The sequence below is a fragment of the Lepidothrix coronata genome, unplaced genomic scaffold, assembly GCF_001604755.1.
Source record: "Lepidothrix coronata isolate B3197 unplaced genomic scaffold, Lepidothrix_coronata-1.0 Scaffold44, whole genome shotgun sequence".
Taxonomy (NCBI): Eukaryota; Metazoa; Chordata; class Aves; order Passeriformes; family Pipridae; genus Lepidothrix; species Lepidothrix coronata.
This window is the reverse complement of record NW_016690224.1, coordinates 5,666,770-5,693,934: the sequence shown is the minus strand read 5'-3', so window position 1 is coordinate 5,693,934 and position 27,165 is coordinate 5,666,770. Positions and strand designations below refer to the sequence as shown.

The 27,165-nt window shown below is 40.2% G+C and overlaps 1 long non-coding RNA gene across 2 annotated transcripts; it reads left to right on the top strand.

The window, feature by feature from the left end:
• The first annotated feature begins 7,153 nt into the window (after positions 1-7,153).
• On the top strand, positions 7,154-27,062 carry LOC108496938. Of its 2 annotated transcripts, XR_001874651.1 has the most exons (6): positions 7,154-7,354; positions 9,249-9,346; positions 9,782-9,903; positions 17,886-18,061; positions 23,058-23,162; positions 24,490-27,060. It is a non-coding gene; the product is annotated as an uncharacterized LOC108496938 (long non-coding RNA). The 2 variants fall into 2 exon arrangements; XR_001874650.1 differs by having other exon boundaries at positions 23,058-27,062.
• The last annotated feature ends 103 nt before the right edge of the window (positions 27,063-27,165 follow it).

Below are 27,165 nucleotides of genomic sequence, written 5' to 3'. Positions count from 1 at the left end.
ATTCTAAGGAATTATGACAGGGTGGGGGGTTTTTGCTTTAAATTGGATAGTTATTACAGCTCTTTCATACGCTGCATTTCTCTTAAATGTTCTATTATATATTTATTTTTCTGTACTTGAGAAGCAGGGGGGGGAGTAAATTGCTCCCCTTGACAACAAGTAAATTTGGTGCCTGACATTTGCACCCTATATGACCTTTGGGTGCTTTAACATGTCTAGTAAGAAAAGGGAGTTGTTACTTGCCAGTAAAACAAATGAGGCCCAGCTTTCAAGCCTGGGTTGTGTTTGACGAATCAATAGAGTCTGATGACACTTAATTCAAAAGTCAGCAGCACATTAACAAAAAGGGGGGTGTCCTGTGGAATAGGGATAGGATATTCCTTGGATTTGGATGAGCTGCTATGTTCTTGCTAACATTTTAATCAGGAGCTGCAGAATACCTGTGTGCCATGCCCCCTTTCACTGCCCTACCTCACCTTTGCTTTTTCTGTTATTTTATTTAACCTCAGTGGTCATCCTGCAGGCAGTGCATTACAATTTCCTCTTTATTTTCTTCTCTTGCAGTAATACCTTGCCTGTTCTCTTCCCCTCACTCACAGGTGCACTGGCACCTTCCTTGTTTCTGACAGTGCAGCCTCCTGACAGCACCTGGAATTGTGGAATTCAGCAGCTTCAGGGCAGTGCCTGTCAGGCTGTGACAGCTGAGTTCACACAGTGAGGGGCCTGGTGGTTGGTTGGCTGCTATAAATTAGAATTAGGGAGGGAGTTTTTAAGCCAAGTACTGGACAAAGTGATACTGAGTTCAAGACACCCAGTAATTAACCTGCATGATACTGAAAGAGAGAAGGGAAAGTTCTCACACACCATATTGGGGAATTATCCTTTGTTATCATATTGCAGAAGGAAATACTAATGTTGAACTCTTGAATATAGAAGAATTTGAAATCTTTAAAAATTAAGTTACTGGGCAACAGAGAAATCAATTTAATAGTGTGTGATTAGAACACTGACCAAGTTGTGATGATTTTTGGCAGACATCATCTCAATTCTGTGAAGCAACTTTCATATATTCTGTCAGGAGTCACTGGAGAGGAAGAACCCACTGACAGCAGCCCAGCAGGCTCAGGGCACGTGAGAAAGAACTGAGTTCCAGCCACCCAAATATTCCTCTGATGCAGAGGAGTCAGAGGAACCAATAAACACATAAGTCAACTCAGAGGGCTTTTGGTATCTGAGGGCAGTGGTTTTAAAAAGCGACAGTTGCCAGTTTCTGTCATTGGTTGGTATCGAGGCAGTTCCTGCGGATGAACTAGGACCACATGATGCTTAAAGTTCTGGATAAGTGAGCAGCTGTAAACTTAGTAAAAAGTGTGGGGGGAAAAAAGGCACTTGAAGTGGTTTAAGAAGGAGGATGTTTAGAAGGCAGAGAGAAGGTTAGTGAACTCTGGAGAGGTGTCACAGCCACCTCAGAACTGATTCTCCAAGGAGAAAAGAAGGAGCCTGGTGAGCTTGTGCCATATGTTTTTTCCCTCAATGGGATCACAGCGTTAAGAATAAAAAAGAATTGTATTTAGCAGAATTGGCTTGGCTTGCAGAGTGATTTCTTCACTACTCCACACCTATTACTACTTTCTTCAGATTTTCTCTCCATCTGATCATTGCATTGTCTTCAGTCCTTTGGCTCCTGCTGCTCTTCTCAGTGCACCTCCACTGCCTGTTGTAACACTGTAGTTGTCTTCCATGTATCAGCCCTCACTGTGTGATGCTTAAATCCTTGCTCAGCAGGACAGAGCAGCTCCTCTAGAGGTTACACACCTTTGGAGCCTCAGTGCATTAAAAGCTCATCCATCTCTAACAGTCTTTTCTCATCAGTTTGCTGTGGCTTTTATCACTCCCAGGTACCACCTTCCTCTCATGAACCGACCCTCAACTTGGAAAACTGTCTCCAGAGTAATGTAAGATGCCATCACACTCTAGTCACAAAGTGCAACAACAATGTTATAGCCATTAATAAAAGGTAAGAAATAAAATCTTTCCTCCAAATACAACACCTAGACCAAAAAGCAAACACATGGCACAGGCTGAGTAATTCTGAACAGGAAAGTATCATATTTACTGGAGTGACATTAAATGTCCATTCTATATGGTCACTAACTGAATGGCTAGAAAAGGTGGGAAAGGAATAAAGTATTCCTGAGAGATAGTGTCATGGAAGGAGAAAACAGGCCAAACAGGCTTGAGGCAGTGAAGAAACAAAACCCACAGCCTGTAAAAAGCTGTTTTCTGTTTGCCCAGAGCTCAAGACTCTTCTCATCAGGGCGAATCTTTTCAACTTACTCTATTATTTTCTGTGCACAAAATATGTTAACCCAGGAAAAACTAAACAGACTTTGAGGCATGTCTTGAAACTTTGGCCTTGTATTTATAATCTTACTACCTCCATTGGCATGATTCCAACAAAAAACAAGTAAAATGGAATGCAAACAGTGTGTCAGCATCTTTTCTCAAACAAATCAGTCACATTATTTCCTTTGCCTCCAAGTTTGATTTGACATAAATGCGTAATTGCTAATAATAAGCAGTAGTATAAATGTGTGAATACAAATAATACTGTATTTATAATTTATAAAGTACTATAAGCATATTATAAATAAATAAAAATTGCATATCCTGGTAAACATATAAATATCCAAATTTTAATTTTAATAAGTGCTAATAAATGCAGTCATTAACAATTTAGAGATACACCTAAGTAATTTTTTTAAAATTTAAAGAGAAGAGGAAGTGTGATGATGTGAAAACAATAAACAGCTTTATTGGTTCTGCCTTCATTTCACATACTACTTTTTTAACTTCAGTCTTTGTTCTTTCCCACAGTTGCATTCTGACAGAAGAGACCCACATGAGGAAGTGGAGAAAGAAGGAAAAAACTATGACCTTATAGTCTTTTAGTCCTAACCAGTGTCTGGATTCCAAGTGCCCCTGGAGCAAAAAAGGTAAATTTGAAGGAAGATTCATGTCCTGCCCTGTGTGGTAGGACATTAGTGAAGTTCACAGTGACACAGACCCATAACAGATACACTTAGAACTGCTGTGCAGCTGCTGAACTTGTGTTCTGAGAGTTCCAGGAGTTTATGGTGATATAGTCTGTCTTTATTAATAGCAGCTGTTAAATTCTAACATTAAGTGACTGAATCCTAATAACTTACTGAACACCTTGTATGTGTGTGTACAGAGGCACACATCATTCACCTTGCTGACATTCACTTGGCAGGTTCCAAGTTGCATAAAATCTTCTTAGGTGGTGTAGCTTTCAAGATTAGGCTCATTTAAAGAAAAGGCTGTCAAAATTAACATTTAATTTGCCAAGTTAAAGAGAAGGCAGTACTTGTACCATATGCATTTCTCTGTATTTTATGTTAGTCACTAGTGCATACTGTCCCGTTCTAAGTTCATTATTCCAGTTGTTCACCAAAAGTTTATATGTTTAGATTTGCACTTGGAATAAGCTAAAATGCCAAAGGTAATCTTAGTTCAGAAAAATACGGGACCAACATATTCAACTCACACACTGTTTTTTCTTAAAGGCAAAACTTAGAAGCTACCGTAGAATCCAAACCCCCAAGAATCCATACCATAACTGGATAAATGCCAGAATTCTCATAGGTAAGAAAGCACATCATCAAGATAAGCCCACTGGAAATCTCATATCCAAAAATACGCTTTCAGAATACAGAGTTATGTTTCAACTTTAGAAAAACCTTGAGAGGTGTCTGGAATTCACTGGGACAATTAAGAACTCATCTGCTGCAGAACCGGTTAAATGTATCTGTCTCAGCCCACACGGTGCCAGTTGGACTCTTTCCCTCACTCTATGCCATAACACATTGGTTTCTCCACTTCACAGTGAACATCTTTTCCAACAGCTGTGTGCCACACACTGGCTTTTGGAAGCTTTGACTCTCAAATCCAACAGTTTGATGCATTCCAAAATAACCCGTTGGAATCCAAGGTGAAGGAATGAGGAGTGGGGGATCTCTTGTCCTTTGGATGTTGTTATTTCTCTTCTTTCAAGCAATAACTCTTTCAGTGAAATGTTATTAATTCTGTGCCATGCAACATAGACAAATTCTGGATTTTCTTTGTCCCCACGCAGTCAGCAGGGAGCTGTACAGTCAAATCAGCAGCACAGCATCATCTTCTCTTACTGCAGGTTGCAGAACTAGGAGAAAGTACTGAGCTATCCCAGCCAAATTTAATCGTGTTTTCTTTCCTTGTTCTCTTTTTGTTGATAATTCTATAGTAATAGATACATGTATATTCCTACAGCCTTCTCTTGGAGGGTTATCCCAGTGACCTCAACAGGAATTCCATATATATTATCATTACAGAACAAAGCCAGCTATTAAGTGATATTTAGTAGCTGATTGTATTCTATCAATTATGTATGACAGTGATGGGTATTTGTAAATCAATGTGTTGCTTCTGAACCTTTATACTGTTAAAAGTAAATAGTAATTTAAGTTTCCAACATTTTTTGGTGGATATAATCATGTTGGCATAACATGGATTTAAATTATTCATGAGTTTTGTTTGGTAAAGCAGTTGAACACTTCATGCTCTGATTTGCAGGGGCAAAGCTCTTCCAAGCTCTTCTGTTTTCCTCTGGATTCTCAGTCAAGGCAAACTGTGTCTGTGTCTAACAGAGGTGGCAGAATAGCAATATATAGAATTAGTCTGATAAATTGGAGTAGAGAACTAGTACAGTACATGTGGTGAGTGGCTTTTTCATCCCTTTACATACAAGGACCAACCAATAGAGAGTTGGTCAGCAAGTCTCTCAGACACAGGCTGGCAGCAGAGTGTAACTGTTTAGCTTTGGGGGTTCTGTTTAACTTACTCTGTGTTCCTCCTACTCATCCCTCAGTGATTACCTGCACTTAATAGGTCTGACAGAGTAATTTATCTGTTGGATCTCCAATGTGGTTCAGTACAAAGCTGGGTAATCTTCAGTCTTTTTACTTCCTTCAAAGTAAAACTGGACCAGAAAAGCACGTTAGCATTTAGTACTGCTAATTACCTTTTAATTGACATTTGTATTATCATTATTAGGCTGATATCATGCTCTGCTACACTCTAAATTCCCACTTAAGAAAGAGCTCTTGTAATCATTTGGGAGAGTTTTGTGAATGTTTAGTAGCTATCAAAAAGGCAAGAAAAATCCTAAGAATGATGTGGAAGCCAGAGGAGAAAGCATGTTATGCAAAAATACAAATATTTTATAAGTGCTTCTTGAGTTTCTGTCCTTCCTATTCAGCCAGGCTGATGCCACAAGTGATAAAGTTTGACTGAACAAAAGTGCTGAGGGATGGTAGAGATATGGAATGGCTTCCACACGAGAACAATTAAATAGACTGGGGCTCTTCAGGACAGGAAAGAAATGTCTGGAGACAAGGTTATGACAAATCTCTGTAACATCATGAAGTGCATGGAAAAAAGGTGATTAGAGAGTGGTTATTCACAGGTTCCCTTGACACCAGATTTATGGCACACCAAATTAAATTATCTGGCAGAAAATTTAAAGCAATGGGAAGTGTTTTCAAGCAATGCATAATTAAACTTAAGAATTTATTGCTATGATATATTGCTGGAAGTATATTCAAGTGCAAAAGCAATTTAAGAGAATAGAAGAAAAAACAATTAACTGCTCCTAAATGTAAAGGAAAGGACACATTCTCTGTCTGAAGGACCTTTAGGTTCAGACTGCCAGAGGCTGAGGGGGTATATGAGGAAGCTTGAGATAATATCATATACTACCTACACAGCTGCTGCTGAGCACTGATGAATGGGAGCAGTGGAGGATTCAAAGCTATAATTTCAAGCAATTTGTTTACAGATGTAGGTGAACAATTGGTTTGTGTGTGAGATGAGATTTGAAAAACAATCTTGAGAGCTGTGACAGCTGGGAGCCTCCGTTCACTGCCAGAAAATAGAGAGATATCTTGTGTAATATATGGGAAGGGTGTTCAGTGCACCCTTTAGAACATCTATCACATGACTGCTGTGATTTCAGGGGACTGGCCTGAGTTACAAGTCTGGACCTCTCAAGGGTTATGCTCCTAGCTCTGAAAAATATGGGGAGTTACTTTCTGCAGGGCAGCTCTGTAGCAAAGGTTGGATTCTGTAATGAATTCTGAAGCTGTTCAAATCATGTTTAATCCAGGACTCTGATCACAGGATGCTTCACAGACAAATCAGAAATGGATTACCAGTACAGCTGCCTTGTAGCCCTGCACCCTAAATTCACAAAGCTTCATGTAACTCATACAGACATAATTTTGAGAGCACACACAACCCTAACCCACAGGTATCCATATTTATATTTCAAAAGTGGGAAAGGGATTCTGTAGAGGCAGCTGATCAGTAGACACAACTGAGTGTGGCTCTTACAGAGAGGTTTCTTTTAAGAAAAGAATTCATGACTCAATATAAAGCCTTTTGTCCAATGGCAGTTTTGCTGTAGAATGTTTGCTTATACAGATTAGAACTTTCAGTGCTGTTGGCTGAGTGAGGACCTGTATTAGTGCAAAGGTTTAAATGTTTCATCATGTTGACAAAAGCAAATGTTGAAGCTGCAGCTGTGGTGTAACACCAGGTCACTGCTGAGGTAGTCTCATTTATCATTTGGCCCCCACCTAATCAGTCAAAGGTTTCACAAAGCAGATTAGAGTACAAAATGTAAGCCTAATTTTTCATGGTTACTGTGTAATGAATAATGAGTGCATGTAGATCAGCTCAGATGACATACATTTTCTTCACAATGAGAAGGAGACTTCCTGAATGAGAGATTAAAAACTAACTGGATTTTAGCCCCAAAGCTTTCCAGGCAGCAGTTTAGCTCTCACTTCGCAGTCAAAAGTATATTTTTAAAAGAGTAGGTATAAATATTTCTGCAAAGGATCTTCATTATAAGATTTATTCCCGAATTTGGGGCTTTTCTTTGATATTTATCAATACCTCTTCAACTGATTTACCATTTTTAGATCCCTGAAGAACAGGTAAATATTAGTACCCTGCAGATGATTAACTAAAGGATAGGAATCAAGGTCAGGTGAAATTACTAAATTCTTCTTTGCTTTTTTCTCTTTTCTAATTAATGTCTGACTAACTCACAGCTATGGAGGTTATATTTCAAAAATATCACTAATACAGACAAACTTGATTATTTGTTTTCACTATTTCTGCAGATGGAGAACTGGAACAGGTTTTAATGCTACAAAATAGACGGCTCAGTGCTAGAACTTTGGAATTTCTGACTGGGTCCTTGGCACTCTTGAAACTCTCCAGGCCACAGGTAATAGAGGATATTCATTTTAAGCATGGGTTTTTTTAAATATTAGCCCTTTAGCTGGTGCCCAGCAACTTCTTACTTCCATATCTCATAAATTCCTTTACAATTCACAGTGCAACATTCCAAATCTGCCTTTTAAGAAGTATCTTGTGCTGCTATTTAACACAGTCACCATCCAGCAATCATTTTGCGTCCTGCTATATGCGGTGCTTCGCGAAAATGTAGAAAAAGGACCTTTTGCATTTGGGGATTACGACTTCATGGGTGTTGAGCGCTCAGTAAAATGTCATTTATTACCATGTAGGACATCTGAGCACCTTGGAGGATGGCTCAGACTGTGACAGCTAACACTGGGGTTTTTAATAACGAGCGTGACAGGTGTTTTGCTGCATGAGTGATTGGAGGGAACAACGCAGAGGAGATGGGTGTCAGTGCCTCTCCAGGGGTTTGGCAGCAAAGCCGGAATGAAACAGCAGTGGGAAGGACAAGAAAGATGTTAATTTGAAGGAAAACAGTGAGTTAAATTGACTTTCAAGGGAGAGGAGAATAAAAGCATTCACTTTACAGTAGCAGGCGAAGAGTAAAGAGTGTTATTAGTGAGAGATGTGCTCAAAGGTGGGTAGTCTGGAAACTGCAGCCAATGAAGGGCTACTTGAGGACATGTCTGAAGTGGTAGTGGGTGCTGATAAGGAGACACAGAGAGGTAATTAGATACCTGTTGATGTTAAATGTATTAAATTCCATATGACATTTAAAAGAAGAATGGCAAAGTGATAGAATAGACTTAGAAATTCAGAAAAATTGAGTTACGCCACTGGAATGCAAACAGCACAGCATGGACACTGAAAACAGACTTCCTGCATAGTTTATTCAAATCTACTTGATTTTGTAATACATGTAAAAAATATTTGTATCTTCTATTTGATGGTTGGGTTTTTTTTCACAGCTGAATTAACAAAGCTTAGATTTTCAAAAGTGATTAATTAATTGGGTGCATTTGTACTTGGGTACCTATCTTGAAACCTCTTTAAAAAGCTGCTTTTCTTGGAAGAAACTCTAATTTTCAGAAATACTAAATAGCAGTTTCTTTAGGATGCCTCATGCAGGCCAGCATATATGGAACAATATCTGCAAAGGAGAGAGGAATGCACCAGTGAGTTGGCAAAATTTTCCAGAATTTTTTTAACAGCCCTACAGAAAGTCAGCACAGGTAAAATGTGAAGAGGAGTCAAAAGGTGTCCATAAACAAAAAGAGATTGTTAAGAAGATTGAACTGCAGGTACGTTACCTGATGGGTTTCTGAATGACAAGGGGAAACAACTCATCAGAAAAGAGCTGATGCTTTTTTTTCCTTTTCTTTTTATTCTTTTTCTCGCCAAAGAACTAAATTCAGCATTCAGTAAATTCAGATAACATATACATTTTTTTTGCATGGGTGGCAGCATAACCATTTTACTGCTGTGCAAGCAGTATGTACTTTCTGGAAAACACCCCCATAAATCTTGCCTTTGCAAACAGAAGAGATCCTATGCTCCAGCAGCTCTGTGGAAAAAGCAGTGTTCTGTCTTATTCCAGTAGAATTGTTTCTGTTTCTACCACTGCATTTTTCTGTAGTCTCTGTTTACCATTTCCAGCCAACATTAGATGTGTTCCCTCATTACTCAGCTCTGTGGTGGTTTCCACAGCTCTAAGATCAATATGACAAACCATTCTTACAGTCAGACTTTGCTGAAGCATTTTTTTTTCCTTTGAGCTGAGGTCAAGAGAAATAAATTTTGTACCTGGGTAACCCCATCAAGTCTGTAATATTAAGAATGTTTTTTCAGCACCTGTGGAATGTTTCACATTCTGGAAAAGGCACACTGTACATTAATTTAAACCTTGTTATGTCTTACAGTTTGTTGCCAGTGGCTCAGAAGAACTACAGAGTAAACATGCCTTTCATTAAAGACCAAAAGAGTATAATATCAAGGAAGCAGAGGCCCAGAAGGCAGGGTAAGGGTACAAAACTGGTTTTTAAGCACAGTACATGCTGTATAAACTCAGCACTCTCTATGCAAAGCACTTGGCATGCAAATGTCAAGGAGCATTTTATTACACGAGAGCAGAGCAGGCCACTGAAACCTTGCAGCACATTTAGTACATGTCAGAGCAATTTGAAGGCACTATCCTGGAAGGATGTGATGGAATGAAAGATGATAAAACCCAAATTCAATATCATTTACCATTTTTAAATCCATCAAATTATTTTAAAAATTGAGTTTAAAAGCCCAGCTGTACATTGTATTAAATTTGGATTTTTGCTGAGAGTAAGGAGATCTCAAGATTTTCATGGGCTCACATTGCTGTATGTTCTGAGCAACACAGGTGTTTGCCACAAAATGGTAACTGCAGGATGTTAATTCCGTTTTTCTCTCGCTTTATTTGCAGCTGCCATATCAGCTCTTCCATTAAAAGCAAATCTAACTCGTGTGCTGATATGAGGCAAAAGTTCCAGCAGAACATGAAGAAACAGCTTGTTCTTTATGTGACACGCTCGTGAGCCTTGAGAGGTAGGAAAAGACTCTTTTCCTGTGTACTCTTAAAACACAACCCACCTTACTGCTGACCAGATTTAGGACTTGTCTTCAGGCCCTTTAAAGATGCATTTATTTATCTTGGCATTCAAATGAGAATACAGGGATGATGATAGACAATTTTGTGACTGCATACAAAAATATATTACAGGTTAAATATTCGCAGCGGTGTTTTGGAATATTTCTGAGCAATCCTTCTGGAAATATACATTGAATATATTTACTTTGGGCATTGTAGTCCTTTTCACCCCAAAAATCGGATAATAAATTCAGTCCACACACACTCTGGCTGTTTTGCATTTTCAGTTCAGAGATCACTGCTGTGTTCTTCAGCATCGCTTTGACTCTTCTCACTGTAACAGTTGCAATGTCCTCTCTCAAGGCCTTTTCCCAGATCACTGACATCTCTGCCTTGTTGACCAGCTGAAGCCTGTCATCCTTTTCCTCTCACCCAGAAACATTCATCTGTGATCTTGGTGCAAATTCTCTTGTCTCAGTAGGCACCAGCCCTGACATCCTTCTTTACTCTGCTGTTCTGAAGGGTGTTGGAGGCACAGTTTTCTTTCCCCCTCCCACTTCTTCTTTCCATTCTTCTGTTCCGTTTTGTACTGAGATTTTTGTCCCCAGAACTTCCCTTGTCTGCAGCCAGGTCCTTGTTTTCTTCCCTGAGCAGCTGCTGTTCCTGCACAAGGAACTAATCATTCCAGCATCCTGCAGCATGGAAGGACAAGCTGGATGGAAAGTTACTGTTGCAGCTATTTTAGTATTCTCCATACAGCCACACAAGCACATATCCTATTTGATCAGCATTTGGAGATGAAACCTCAGATTGGCAGGATATAGTATAAGTAATTTATTGGAAAGAAAAGCAGATGTTGTTTTTGTTATAACCCAGCAACACTTTTTGTAGCAATGCACACATGAACCCAATCTCTGGGTCAAAATTCTAGCTCAGGTCACTCTATTCCATCTCTCTTCTGTTGTACTTTAATTAATATTTTACCCTAAATCACTGTACAGTATTCTGTTTGGTTTTAAGCATAGAAAGTGGAGGTTGAATTTCAGTTTAAATCAAACTTCAGTTTGATTCTGAAGGTTTTCTTACCTACAGCTTAGAGTTGATATAAAATGTAAACATTTTTAATGTGTTTGTAGAAATATGAATGTATACAGAACACTGCAAAAGCAAAAACTGGTATGAGTGTCCACAGACTGAACATACATGTTCTTCACATTCATGGTTTTCTGCCTTCCTTGCTGTCTTCCCTGTTAACTATGCAGCAGTATGATCATGTTTAAAACACAACTTTAACTTTTAAGTTGGGGGGTTTTTTTGTAGGAGGCAGGAAGAGCAACATTGTCAGAAATACCAGGCTCTGAAACAATTGAAGTATTTTGGGAGAGAGACGGAAAAAATAAGACAGCTGGGCATGAGATGATGAAGGTGGATTAAACTGGTAAGGAGACAGAACCCCTCACTGCTTTGGCTTTGCCAACACAGTTTAGCACGTACAGCTCTCCGTGCCAGCCCTGTTCTGCCGAGTGCTGTCTGTGAAGGGTACGGAGCTGAAATCTGGGTTTCTGTTTTAACGAGGCTGGTCACCCCCCTCGTGGAGACACAAAGTCATGGCAGAGCCGTTGCTTTCCCCACAGCACTTGTTTCATTTACCGTAAGGCTGGTTTTTCCACGCTCTTGCAAACTCTGCATGCCAAGAAAGCTGAATCACAGAGGAACACTTTGCTAGTATGTGCTGTCAGTCGAGTTGTCTTGGCTCTCTCATGAAGTGAGAAAAAACAAACGAACAAATATATGATGTAAGAGTACACTGAACAGAGCTTCCCTTTTCAAGATATCTCAGTGCATGGATGGGTTATAAAAGGCCTGTGTGGGACACAATTATGGTTACCTGGAAAATCTAACGAGTGATAATAAGGATTTGGCTGTACAGCCACACCAACAGGGTACTACTGAGTGTGGAACTGGCCCTGCTGAAGATGAGAACCACGTGTTTCTTTTTTTACCGGCTTAAGGAGGAAATTTCTCACCCCTTTCCTGCTGTCCCAGTAACATGTATCCTAAACTGGAGGGAGGCAGCACTTCCTGATGATGCACTGCCAAATCCCCAGCCTTTGCAATGAAAGCCACAGCACACTCCAGTCAGGCACAGTCTAGAAAGGTTTGGAACATCAGTCTTCAGGGCTGTCAAAGCAGCACTGCAGAATTTAGACAGAACATTTAAAAAAATGGCAGTCTTTTCACAAGAGTTTTATTTTTATTGTAATGTGTAATTCTCCTCCTGTATCTCTATATTCAGAGTGAAATGGTAAAGGCTGCACATTACAGTGCACTTACATCAATGGGATTTATGTCAGCACACAGAGAGAGGAGAATGATGATAGCACAGGGAAAAGGCATATTAAGAAGAATCAGAAAGTGTGTCAGATCAGGCACTGACTGCATTGGAAAATCCACAGAGGCTAAACAAAATAAATAGAGAAAATATGAAGAGGACAAATGTGTAGCAAAATGGAAGTATTTGTTGGGATTTTATTATTTCCTTTCATACCCAAGTTTGTCATCCAAAATTTGATGAATAATGAAGAAGCTCTTATTTCAATGCCCAGCGAAGGGAATTGGTGCTCGAGTCCAATAAAGTAAAGCTCTTTCACATTATTTGCATTAAAGGTCCCTTCCAACCCAAACCATTCTATGATTCACTCGGAATTACGTTGAGTAGTGCATTCCCCAGAGAGCCATTTTTTCTATGGAAGTTATGGAAATGGTGAAGTGGCAGAAATGCCAGACAAACTCAGAGTTATTAATCAGATATTCGTTTGTTCCCAAAGGCTTCTCTTTTATTGCTGTTCTTCTTTCTGCTAAAGGTTTCCTGTATTGCTTGCCAGACTCACTCAGTCTGTGAAGAGTGACTACTTTGTGCAGAAAATCTTAAAGAAACTGGAAAAATATGGCAAAAATCCTGACTTGAAAATTTACCAGGCATGTTTCTTAAGGTTCTGGNCATGTGGGGAGCTGTGTGATGAGGGTGGGCAGACCAAGGCACCTGTGGGTAAAATTCCTGCACTTGGAAAGTTACCAGGTGAAATCATTTAGGATCTCACTAAATGAAGATACTACTATTCATTTTTTTACAAGGCACTTTGAACTCTTCAAGAGAAAGACGGTATGACAACCATTGGTTTATTAATCAGTATCATTTTATTATTATGCCATTGTTGATTTATTTACTGCCTCAGTGAAAGTGACACCTGTCATAAATTGTTAGGACACTTGAAGTGAAGCATTAACTTGTGCTCTGAAAAGGCCCTGTCCTTCCCAATAGTTACATCCACGAGCCATTTAGGTTATGAATTATGTCCCTGATCCAGGAACTCTGCAGAAATGTTTGTTTTGCTCCAGCAACACTAAAAAAAACTCAACACCTACCTCTCAAGATCTTGAGCTGGGCTCAACTCTTGTAGTTCTAGAAGAAACTGGCAGATGAGGAAGGACATAAAGAAGGCAAGAGAACCCCTTCCAACTCAGAATATTCTGTGACTCTGTGACATTAGACTTACACACCTCTGTGTAGTGTGACCAGGTAACTAACTTACCAAAATGGCAACGATGCCACCTTGTGTTTTGTGTTCTCATCTCAGTTATTCCTCTGATCTGCAAGACCGAGAGAAATCTCTCAGAGGCAGCAGGTTATTCTGCATTTTACACATACCAAGTGTTATCTTGCCTTACAAATGCAAAGGTTTAGCACCCAACATGTCGAGATCAGGGTATCTGTACTGTCTTAATGTTTTATAAAAATAAGAATTTTGTCTTGTGCCCTAATTTGCATAGTCACTAACCAGAGAGGCAGCCTTGCTTTAATGTTCAATAGAAAAGTCTCAGTTGCTTGCTGAGTTTAGATCTATTTCTTTGCTATTTCCTTTGCATTTTGCTCCTTCATATTTGTGCAACAGTAATAGAGGAAAAACACGTGAGCATACCTGAATCTCCTGTCTCTTTCTTTATACACCTTTCAAAAATAGCCACAGAGGAAGGAGGACCTTGGTGCTGCTTCTGACAGGAACAGATGAAAGAAAGTGTGTTTTAGGAGAAGGAGCAGCATCACTGAATATGATCTGGCTGAGATTCCAGATGAAGTTCTTGTTTTAATGTAGGTGCCTTGATGGTAGGTAGAAGACAGATGCAAGTTTAAAACACAAAGACTTGACTTGGAAGGATTCAGGATATAAATTGCAATGAAAATTGTAGGATTTTCCTTTTAGTTCATTTTAGAGCATATCCAACGCTCTGAATGTTTTGGTGACACAAAGCACTACACTGTTTGCAAAAGCCATTATATTTGGTCTGTTGTCACAATGGTCAAATTTTCCCACATGTTATCTTTCTCTTACACATAAATCAAAAGCTCAGGAAAGAACCTTTTTTGTTTCAGTTTGTACATGAAAGTACTGTGCAGATGCCAGCAGAGGTTTTCAGTGAGTGGTTTCAGATGAGTAGCACAGTCCTTCACCTCTTAATCACAGGTCAGGTAATTTCTTCAGACATTCTTCTAACAATACCTACAGTATAACAAGCATTTACTCAGCACAGATATACTGATTTCCATGTCTAAATAGCATTGTCTCTATCTGCTCTTCATTTTAGATCTCCTTTATGAAAAATAGCCCAAGCACAGGGTAGTTTTAAGCTTTAAGACAAGTCTTTTTTTTTTTTGCATTAATTCTTTCTATTGTAATTCAGATGTTTTATTTTTGCATTGAGTTTATCCTGTAGTTACTGTATGATTATGGATTAATTCTTGCCTTATTAAAATCAGTACTGAAAAGCCAAGCATCCTTAGACGCATTTCTCAGGTTTCCAGCTGAAGATACGTCTTCCCCTCATTACCTCAGCATATGTTTGCCATTACTGTGCAGGGTAAGACAGTAGAATGACACCCCTGAACTCACAGACAGTGATAAATATGTGATGTTTGTGAACCTGTCTGGGCTCAGCCACGTATTTCCTGGTGGGTCACAATTGCTGGGTGATGGAATTGGTGACCCAGTGACCTTCTAAGCTGATGATCTTACTGAGCTGCTTCCCTGCCTGTCAAAGCTTCCAGAGGACCCACTGGGGAGAAATGCTGTGATCCTTCAGCCACAATAAGGGGAAACAATGCCAGCTTAGGGTCCAGGTGGGTAGAGTGACCACTGATGAGTAATATGTTATTGATTAACGGCCTTATTTTGTCTCCCCTCAATATCAAGAGGTAATTGTTTTTCAGTGAAAAGAGCCAGATTTCTTTGACTTACAGACATAAGAAAAAAGTAAGCTCCTAAATTTTTGTTGTGCTCCTGCTTTTCTCAATCTATCTGTGGCAGTGATAAGTTAGCATTTGTACAAATAGTGAAGCCATATTTTCCTCTCTCTATGCTTTTCTTGTCCTCCATCTCAAAATCCAGTGAAAAACTTCTCTCAAAAAGCTCCAGAGGGCTGACCTAGTGCCCAGAGAAATAAGTGGCAGTGCTTCTACCAGAGGAGCAGGATGAAGTCTTGTTCTGACCTCAGAGACCTCAAGTGCACTCTTCACTGTATTCTTCCATTTCTTTTAGCTTCCTTGCAGCCCTCTGTGGGTTTTGAGAGACTCCAGTTCTCCACTTCTTTTGGGATCATACCACCATGATCTGAGTCAAGTTTCATTGTCACTGCTGTTGTGTTACCCTGTGGCAAACAGAAAGAAAACTTAGCAGCTCAGGAGCTCCTGGTGGAACTGTGGTTACACAGGGTGGAACCTTCATCTTGGTCCTTCCTCTCTCTGTGGAACTGCAGAGAGAAGATTGTGAAATTTCCTTACATCCAAGAAACAGGAACAAAGGACCCTGTCCTCGGCTGGAGTGCACGAGCCATGAAGCCAAAATCCAGACTTTATACCAGCCAAACATGTGACCTAATGTGTCTGCCCTCATGTAAGATGAGATGATTGTGCTAAATGTCTGAGCAGCTCTCTGAGCTCCCAAAGCAGGATGCCCGTGTGAATGTTAGGAGTCTGTAATGTTTTTGTGGGATTATGAAATATCTTATGTATGCTTTTGGTTTATGATGGCTCTTCTCTCTCCTATTGCCACCAGGTAAAAAGGGGTTTCTCCTCTAAGAAGAAAATAGATTGTCTTTTTTTTTTTTCTCCAGCATCAGCCTAATGAAAAAAATTCTGCTTCTTTTATTCTGAGGTGGCAAAAAGTTCCTCTGGAGAAAAATAGCAGCTTTCCTTTTCCTGCTTCCTGACAGTTTCCTCAGGCAAGATCCTCAGCTCTGCTCAAGTCTTTGTCTGCCAACTTAAAGGACTAAAACAAAACAAAGAGGTGTTCAGTTCATACTGAGGTAAAAGAGGACTTGAGATTTTTAAATTTCTGAGATTTTTTTCCTGCAGATATCTTGGATTCTCCCAAATACTTCCACAAATAATCTCACAGTCTCAGACTTGCTGCTTCAATACACCCTTGCAGGGTAGGTTCAGAGTAACCCATTTAACACATGGAGATGGGTGCACCAAGAGTCCAAGCAACTTGCTGAAGGTCTCCAGAGTGTGGTAGAGCTGCTTGGACCAGTGTTCTCTCTGCTCATCTTCCCATTCTGTTCTGGTCCTCTAAATTTCAGCTAATGAGCCAGTCATTTACAAATCTCTTAGCCAAAACAAGCCACACGAGCTTGGGTTGGTCACTTGCTTGATGCTCTGGAGTGGATGTCTGGGGGATTCAGACACTGAACTCGGAGATTCTTAATCCTGTTTCCTGCTGCCTGATGTGTTCCCAGTGCCATCCAAGCCCCACACGCCTCAGGTGAAGCTGAGATAAGAACATTTTGCTGGGTGTCACTGGTAGCAGGGCAGAAAGTTATGGTTGCTTGAGAATTGCTTGGATATTAGGCCAGAAATTGTTACAGGAAGACTCGTCAATTAGAAGAGTGAATAATGCCTCTTTCATCATTCACCCTTCCCTTCCGCTTCACAGTGGTTCTGGAATTGTCATCTCCACTCTCTTCTTGTAGGAAAGCTTTCACCATTGTGGAAAAGAAGCCAATCATCCTATTATATCAACAACAATAGTCCCACTCTGTTTTATATTGGGCGTAAAAAGCAGCATCTTATAAATAGGGATTATAAAATAAACATCTCTGTCTTTCTTGGAAATAGGCTGTTTTATTGTAAAGAAATGTCACACTCATTGTAGGGCTATTCAGAAATTGAGATACATATTCCCAATTGGAATTTCAGCTTTATATATCACCCTTTTATTCTTCTGTCCTGTAAATTAAGACCACACCAGCATGATAAAGAGATGAAATTATATTTAGCCTTGCACATTAATAACAGCAATCCTTTCTGCTAAATTTTGATAAATACCACTGTTGTGGCATTGCAGAAGATAAAAACCCAGCCTAACAAACCCCAGGGTATTTGGGATAAGCTCCAGCTTCTATCAAGGTCAGTGGAAAGATTGTTATCGACCCTGCTGAGTGTTGATGACTGTAAAATCAGAATAGGTTGTTATTACAAGTGCTATGGCTGATCTTGTGACCAGCAAAATAAGAGTACAATTCCCAGTAGGAAAACTGACCAACCACCAAAAGAAAGTGGTCAAAGAGAGAAAAAGATGTGACCAAACATAGCTGGGAAGAATTCTCAGATGCCTCAACCTTAATTTCCCTAATTTTGGATCATAAACAGCTGATCACAAGAAGCTGAGAGGACATACCAGGGCCTGAAGCACCCTGAAATCACCCTTTTTAATCATCTGTCACTGGCCAACATCAAAAAAGGGATGTAGATGCATTTTGGTCTACCTGATGTTTGTGTTTCATGACAAAATTGGAGAGGGAGGGAAAAGTTGAGATGGCTGAGTAACAGTCCAACAAACCTGTCATTGTAGCATGTTTGAAGTTGTATTTCTCTGTTCATCAGGGTAACAGGAAGCAGAGAGGATGTTCCTTCAGGAGCCCTCTCAACAGTGAGGGCGAGGAATGCTCTTTTATGCCATGCCAGGAGGGCAGGGACACAGCAGCATTCAGCCCATTGAACCAGCCTCTGAGTTCCATGTTCTGAGGGACCACCACAGCCCACTGGGACTCTCTTTGGTGGTAAGTGGCCATTTTCATACTGAAGTGAGTTAAAAGTCAGATCCTAGATTATTCTGCAGCCAAGATGGGAATTAAAGGGTGTATTCTGAAATAAAGGCTGTATTCCACTGGAAGCACAGGAAACTCAAAACTAACTCCTTCCCATCAGAACACGCCTTCCAGAGGAGCTGGCATGCTCCAGCTACACAGATCTCCTGCAGGCTTTGCACTGATGGCTGCATCAGCCCCACACAATAGAATCCTTTTTAGTGGTGTCACTCCTGATTAACAATGTCAGTTCTCAAGATTCTGATTTTCTGTTGTTGAACTAGTCTTCTGCAGTGCACTTCACAGGGGCAAGATTAGACCCTGAAGTAGGGGAAGGCTGAAAAAAAGCCTCTTCTCTTTGTTGACTTATCTTTCCCTTCTTTTACCTGGCAAATGGTTGTTTCTTTTCCATGTGATTTATAGGGGTTTTTATTAGGGTGGCTGTATTTTAGTACACTACATTGTAAATTACACCCAAGTATACATGATGGATTTAGTCATTGTGCTATAAATTGTGGTGGATTTTTAAAAGAACACGTCGTGGTTGACACAACTACAACATCTGATTTATTTCTAGTGCCAGATTACTATAACAGTCATCAAAACATTGTCTTGCACAGAGAGTTCATTAGAACATTTCTCAGAATATTCTAGCAAATGTTTGCCTTTCAAAGGCTGCTGTTTTCTACCTATGGTTCTTCAAACCACGTTTACAAAGTAGGGCAGGTTGCAGATAAAGGAAATATGTGTATTCTGTAATGAAAACTTTGCATAAAAAGTGTGGAGGGAAGATTGCAACGTCCAACTGTTCCCATTTGTTGTAGGAAAAGAGGAAAAACTGTGTCCCATATAATCTGAGTGGCTGAGATAAAAATGACAAAAAAGCAAGCTTTTGCTCCTGTAAAAAAAAAAGAGACTTGATTACTGCAGGCTTATAAAAAGAATCCAGGACATGACCAGGGAACTTTTTTAAAAGCCCTCTCCAAATTCCACAACAGTGTTACCAGATTTTCTCATGCACAAAGTGTAAAAAGAAAACACTGAAATTATTAAACAACACAAAGTAGAATATTTGCATATTTATCAGTCTGACATGCTGGTGTGTGTTCTGCAGCTTGTCCTGGTGTCACAGGACAAAAGTGGACACTGAGTATATACATTTGAACAGGTTTTTTTAGGACTGTGATAAATGTAATGTATCAGTTAGGAAAAAGAATTCTGTCCTGTTATGTTTACCAGCAGGTTATTTCCTGCTGGGTTTCTATCCCAGAAACAGAGTCTCAGTTCCTTTGTTCTCACTAAATGATCTCCTGAAGTAACAGTAACCTGAGTCCCAGGCCATGTTCACCAGTGCACTCTGAGCCACTGCAACTGCATTGAAAAAAAGCTGGATTTTGGATCAGTCAGATCCAAATTTGATGACTGTTCTAATTACTGTATTTGGGAATCCTTAATGAAAGAAGAGTACATGTGTATATGTGTGAGAGAAGGAAAGAAAGATGGTCCCTTTGGGATGGTACACAATGGGAAAGTGCTAAGTGTATTAAATATTCATAGAACAATTAGTATTCAGCTTATCCCACAAGTTCAGATCTGAGTCCAGATCCAGATCTTCCCTAATGGGTGCATTTAACCTTTTGGTTCAAGCCTTATCCTGCCAGTAAGTAACATAATTGACCTCATCCAACCCCAGAACATGCACAGCCATGGCTGTGCTTTCCTGTTATTTGTATTGTGGGAAACTGGAGCTGATCCAGAGAAGTCCATGAAGAGATTCCAGACTGACTGTGGAGTAAGAACTAATCGAATTCATTGTCTGCACCAAATACCTTTATTAATAGAATATGAAATAATCTTAAATAATCCCAAAATGTTTTCATAAGCACTTGAATTAATGAAAAATATTCAAAACAGCAATTTTCAGTTATTTGCTAGTACAGATTAGTTTGTAATTTCTCTGATAATACAAATACTCAAGTTGGCAAAATTGTTCAAATTCTTAAACTAACAAATTTGTTACAAATGTTTTCAGGAACTCCTAGAAAATAAATGTTCATTAGTATTTCCAAAAGGCTGAATTTACAGTACTGCATTGCACAGCCACGTCTGAAATGAATTCTCATAGCAAGAAATCTTAAAAATTAGATGTCCAGTTTAAAAGAAAGATATAAACAAGAAGGGACCTGCTATTAAATCCCCTGGTAGTAACTCTCCACTTGGATTCTAAAGGAAATTTAACTGAGCTGAGCTCTATTTTCAGAGTGTTAAACTGAGGTAAGATAAATCCTGCTATTTCAGTACTACCAAGGACTGCTACAACAGCCTGTCTTGCCAGTCACCAGGAGGAAAACTTCCAAGAACATGAACTCATTTGCAGGGAAATGGAACACTGAGATAAAACAAGGGCTCCTCACAGCCCAGCACAGATCACCCACGGCACTGAGCAGATGCCCATTGCTGTCTGAGCTGCTGTAACAGATCCTTTGATGTTGATATACGACTAAATCCGACAGGTCAGAAGCCAGGAGACAGAATGGAAAAGGACAGACCATGGAAAACACACAAGGACATCTTCCCACATGTTTGAGCGCTAGCAGGCTCGCACAATCGACTTGTTTATTGGCTTCAAATTAGGGTAGTACTTTAGAAGGTTATCAGTGAATGAAAATCTCAGACTGTGAAAGAAACTTTCATTTTTATCTGAACATTTCCCCGTTCACATGTTTATTTCCCATGAATAATTTACCAAAGTTTTAACAGCTCATCACGGATCTTTGATGTTTCCAAAGCCACAGCCCACAGCTGTAGTCCCCAATGAAAAATGGGAGCATACAGCTAAAAGGGTAAAATTGCAAAGTTATGTTTAAGCTAAGGAAGGCATTTCTCTCACAATACCTATTACAGCAGGAGTGTACACTGATCCCAGTGGGAGACTAATGCATCAGCCCCACAGACACTGCTGACTCACAAATGCTCACAGAAATACAATAGCAAAAACAGTCCTGATCCAGAATTCTGAAGGAAGGGAGCGTGCATCCTTCCAGTCATTACACTTTCTACTATTTGATATGCCACATATTAAACTCTGTCCACTTCAAAAGCAGGAACAACGAGCCATGCCCCTGTTGTGCCCTAACTAGTTCTATTCTAGAAGAAATGACAGCGATAGGAACAGATTTAGGGAAGGGTCTACATTAATTCTTGAAGTTTGATGTAATGCAAATATATGCAAGTTGACAAAAAGAAAAAAAAAAGCCAACATGAATTTAGCCTTTGATTCCTGAATGTTCTCATTTATTTATGGCAGAGAGTTAAAGGGCAGATATTGACCCTTATCTGTTTCTCATGGGAAAGAAATAATTTTGGTACAAGTAATCTCTGTCTTCTTTATAAGTCCACCCACTACTGTGCCTTTCATAAGAAATCAACATCCAAATTATTCTTGTAACTTCTTGACTACAGTTTTCAGTTAAATAATACAGCAGCTCCCTGTCTTGGGAAAAGTAGAACTGTCAGGATATTGAAAATGTATTGAAGACAGCAAACTGAACCTATCTGATTCAATCTCATAAATGAATAACATCTTTGCTAGGCTATCACTGATTCAACTGGAATTCAAGGGCCATCAAGTAAGCTTAGTTTCTGTCTCCTGTATAAAAGGATTTTAGTTTGTCATTATCCAGCACTGCCTGAATGTAATTTATGAACATTCTGTGATACTGTCAATAGACAAACTTACTCCAGAGCTAGGAACAACTGTCTTTGTGACAGCTTATTGCAACTGTTTCTTTTGCATAATGTTGACAAATAGTTTGATCCAAATATTCATTTTGAATCCCTAAATGATAGGTAGAGTAAGCAGACCCAGGCAGCCTCCCAAATCTCTCCCTTCTCGTTTCTTTTGATGCTACAGTAAGTTTAATGCTAAACTAAAGTAAGTTTAGTTTACACATGCATGTACCAATTGCTTCTATCTACAAGCTCCACTATATAAACAACATAATCACCCGAACAGCAGCTGAAAGATACCAAAATATCTAAAATCAAAAGCATAATGGCTATTTCCCAAAACCTGCCAGTAAACCTCCATGGTACAGCTGTGTGGGGGCCAACACAATGAATTAGAATAGATTTCATTTTGCACTTCTTGAACCTGTAACAGTCCTGCATTCCTTAGTAGTGCTTAGTCCTTTGCTGTACCTGTTCTGGTCATTAACATAATCTCCATTTTTATCCAAATTTTATGTTGGTTAGTAGTAGTATTTTCATTGCCACCCCACTGAGGCTACTTCTTTATTCCTTATTGTGAGTTACTTTATTCCTTATTCTGAGGCCAGGGCAGAATGTTACACTCACATAAACATTCTGTATTTGTAATAAGAAGTTTCCTAGGAGCAAACCAAATAAGATTAAACAGGATTATCTGAACATCGATAACAACCAGGGCAGCTCTTCTCTTATGTCTCGCCCCATTCAGGATTTTCTGTAGCTTCTATTCAACTCTAACGGCAACAAAGAATCAAAAATATGGCTTCTCTCTCAACAATAAGCACCAGGTACAGAGTTCTGGTCCAAAACTTGAAAACCCCAATCTGTGGAAGTATTTGGATTTAAAGTCTCGAAAAAAAAAAGGGGGGGGGAGGATAGAATGTTTTCTGCAGCTGAAGTTCAGGCACAAGTAAAAAGGACAGTTCACCTCAGTTCACTATAAATAGAGACTTCTAAGCAAAGACCTATCTGTGGAAAGCAAATTTGGACACCAAAATGTACAAAATGTACAGAATAAAGGACTGATTTAGCAGTAGACCTGCAAAGACGAAAAGCTGGAGACAGTGGTTCATTTGGCACTGCTGCCTGGGAATAGACAGGGAGTCATTTCCCTCCAGTAGCTGCTTGGGTGACACAGATTTCTTCATAACTTCATAGCACCAAAAACCAATAATGCAGGTCTGTCTTTGTTCCCTCATAGTCACAGTCTCCAGCTCAGTGTTGCTGAATGGCCTGACAATCATGAGGATGAACAGCCAGCAGGGGAGGGATGTTCCTACACACTTGTTAAGACCAGAATGACCAGGTTAAAAATAGTCTTTGAAAAGAGAAGGGTGGGTTAGTTTTCCCCTGTAGAAGAATACTTCTGTAGAAGCACTTGTGTAAACGAGCTGAAATACTACTTTTTGGAATATGGGAGGCATCCTCTTGTGTCCAGGTGATCCCCCTTTTGAGGAAAGGGAAGACTCAGAACACTGAACTGTGTAACAGCAGTAGCAGTGCTGCTCTGTATACATAGTTTAATACCCACGGGCTTCCTTGTTCCATTTGCAAAACAGAGATGGATTTTACTATTATGACATAGTGTGATGAAGTATATGAAGAACTTTAAATTACTGTGCAATGGATGCAGTATGAAAATATTAGACATTGAATTACTTCATTTCCAGTTCATAGTTTTCTCTTCCCTTGGCGTTACAAGGTAGTGAGGTTTGCTGAGGTTTGCATGGCTAAATCCTGGAAGATGCTTGAGAGGATTTTTTTCTTTGGTTAAGTAGAACTCAGTTTGGAGCTTGACATGGCCATTGACTGTTACTGTGACCTCCTTCCCTCCAAGTGGTGTTTAATTCTGAGTGGAGAAAAATTCCTGTGAACACCTTGTCTGCTGTATTCTGAAAGGTTGGAGTCCATGATCTAGCCAGAGAACAAACTGTTCTTGGGAAAAGCATGAAAGTGTTGCTCACAGGTCTCCTTTGCTATTTCTATAATCCTTTTTTCTGCTTAATAATCCAGAAGGGTTGGAAACAGAAGCAATAATAGTCTGTCGTGTGGCCATACTGAGAAATCATAGGTAATTTGTTTTACAAAGACATTGTTTGCACTCCTGGCAAGTTAGTATTCCTCCATGGGGCACACTGCACTCACTTAAAAAATTTCAGTTATTCTTTCTTTTTTTTTTTCCCTAAGAGTAATTGGGAAAGACCAGTGTGCTCATTTTTGCCATAGAGAGAACATCATCTGAAATGTTTGTTGAGTGCCACCAGCTCTGGTGTATAGTGACTGACTGTGCTAATCAAACACAGCCCTATGTAAGGCCAGTTTGGGGACACATTGCCACATGAACTGGGATCTGGAAATGTTTCCCTCACCCTGCACTGAGCTGGGAAAGCTGAGCCCATCTGACCAGTCTCTCAGGCCAGTACAAGGTCCCACCAGCTCCTTCTGGTGCAACTCTACCCATGAGAAGAGTTTATAGTGCTCAGGATTTGCAGAGACTCTGCTCTTAGTGCTGTGGAGAACCAGCGAGGAAACTCCTTGTATCATGTTGTGTAGACGTACATGTTAGTCTCAAACAACCTCTGGGCATTAAACTGCCATTTTTGATCTTTATGTGGACTTTGACTTGTGTGCAGACACTGGAACTTCTTCCCAGAACCGCTGTGGGCCTTTGAGGAGAGTCCTACCAGCAATACAGCAAAGTGTGATGGAGAGACCATGTTCTGCCTTGCAAGGAATCCTGCTGTCAAGCCATAGCACTCTCTGAAATCAGGGGAAGAAGGCCTTTAAAAAAAACATGTATCTTGAAACTGTCACGTCTCCAGCCCATCTGCTTTGCCCATCATGGCAGTAATTTATCCAGCATTTTGCCTTACTCATATTCCTTGGAAAATCACTTCTCTGTGCAGAGTGATCGGTTTCTTTTTCAGGGCTCAGCTTGAAGTGCAAGGCTGTAAGCGGGAATATTGGTACTCTGACTCATTCTCTTGGAGGGCTATTTTTATGATTGTTCATGGAACTACATCTTAAAACTCTCAGTTCGTGTTCTTAAATGATTTTCACAGCTTTCTGCTGAGTCGTCTCAGCACAATGGTTTTCCCCTCTAAAGTTAGGGACTTTCTGAGGTTCTCGGGAATGTAACTACTCTCCATCCCTGCAGCTTGTAAAACCAAACCATTGGCTGAGTACCTCCTTCTTTTTCTTCACCTCAGTAAGTGGCTCCAAGTCAGTGCTATTTAAAATTTAATCAGTCTTGTCCTAACAGGATATAATTCTTGAATTTTAGCGGTTTATGTAAAAGATAGGTTAAATTCAGCTACACTAACTGCCTCGTGACAGAACCTTTATCTCCAGAACCTCTTAATGAGCTCTCATTAGCACAAATTGCCCCTCAATTTCTCACCACTTCCTATCTCCTGCTTTCTTTGCAATCCATTAGCATCCGTTTGCAGCCTCATTTGAACAATTAAACTTTATTGTTTCCAGAAACACACAAGGACCCCCAGGTTCTTCTATTAGGTCTGTGTCTCAGGGACCTGGGAAAGGAGTCACACGGTCCAACTTAACAGAGGCCAAATTCTACCTACAGTTCATTATCCTCGGGGAAAAATTTACTGCAGGTTGTTGATGTGACTGGTAACTCTGGATCACCCTATAAAGGCACTTAAACTAAATGTCTGATGTTAGAGTGCAAGAATCTCCATCCTTTCCTCACACCCGAGGTTCAAGTCTCCCTGGCTAATCTCTGCACAGAACTGTGCCTTCTCCGTGGCGTTGATTTGCCACGGGTTTGTCTTTGTGCTTGTTTATGTTCACCGTTAATGGCTCAAACTTCCCTAAGTGAGCTGGATGTTCTCATTGGTTCTTATTTGCCTGTGAGTGTTTCAACTACCAGCAGGCAAACTCAAACTCTAAGCCATGACAATAGTCCCCTGAAACTGTGCTCGTGGATTAAAGGCTAGAGCGGCCCTGGAAGCCGATCCCTTCCAAAGGGATGGAGTCCATGGACTCTTAACAGTAATTGTATGGTGTGATGTGAACTGTATTTTCTGAGCTTGTCTGCTGACTGTGTTTAAAGCCCCTTGAGAAGAAACAGATCAGAGGTTTTACAGCTACACAGAGTTTGTGCCCGAACACTAATGGCTACGTTGGCAAGCAGAAGGGACTTGGTATTTCTTACTCTTTCCTCAAGATACACCATCTTTTCTTTTGACATTTTGATAGATCAGCAGATTCTCATTCCATGTTATATTCCAGGCATGCAGCTGAGTGATGATTAATGTCCATGAAAGTGAAAATGCTGCATCTTTATTTCTTATGTCTTTACTGTGTTACATTATGTCTTGTTTGATGACAACCGGAACTGGGAAACGTGGCTCCATTCAAGTCAATGGCAAAGCTTCCAGTGACAAAAGTGTCTCATTCATAAAGCTGTAAACACATCTTACTATTTTTTTGTAACTTTAATTAATTAAATGCTCTCAAGAGGAGTCAGACAGAGCAAAATCTCAACTTCAGCCTTCATCTGATCAGAAGTCTCCATTTTGCTGAAGTATGGTATGAAGTCTTTTTTCTAATATCACATGGCAGAAACAGAGCCTGTTTCTGCCATAGTTTTTCCCACCAACTTGAAAACCATGACGGAAGCAGATCTTTTTATTTACTTGTTTTGTGGTTGTTAGGGAATTTTTTCCCAAAATATTAGTGTTTGGAAATAATATTAATTTCTTTGCTCCTTCTTGTGCATCCCCCAAAGTGGATTTCACTTTACAGGCGTTATGTTCAGTAAGGACTGAATCACTTGCTAGAAATTTGCCATAATCCTTTCGGTTCGTTATTTTCTGCTAATCTTCAAAGCTTTTCCTAAGTTTAACAAGTCGCTGGAGTTATAGGAGATGGCGAATTCATCCTAGACCCGAGGAAATGCCTTTTCAGGCTTTACCCCACTTGCTGACGCAGCTCAGACATCGGAAACGCGAGTTTAAGAACGCGGCGGCGTTCTCAAACTCCGGGGCGAGGGGAGCCGGAGAGACTTCTTAAACTCTTCACAGGGGTCATGCAAACTGGCATAAAGTCTTTTAACAGCAAAAAGTTCCAAAAAGTCCGGAACAACCGCAGGCTTCGCGCTCCTCCGGCCGCCGGGGAGCGGGGCAGGGACAGCCCGGGGCTCCCCCGACCCGCCGCAGCCGGGACGCGGCGCTGGGAACTCTCGACGGCTGTTGCTCGGAGTTGGTGTTTTTGCGATCCCCGCCGTGAACTTCGCTCACGAGTTGAAAGCTCCCGCGGCCCCCGCGCCCCGCCCGGCCCCGTCC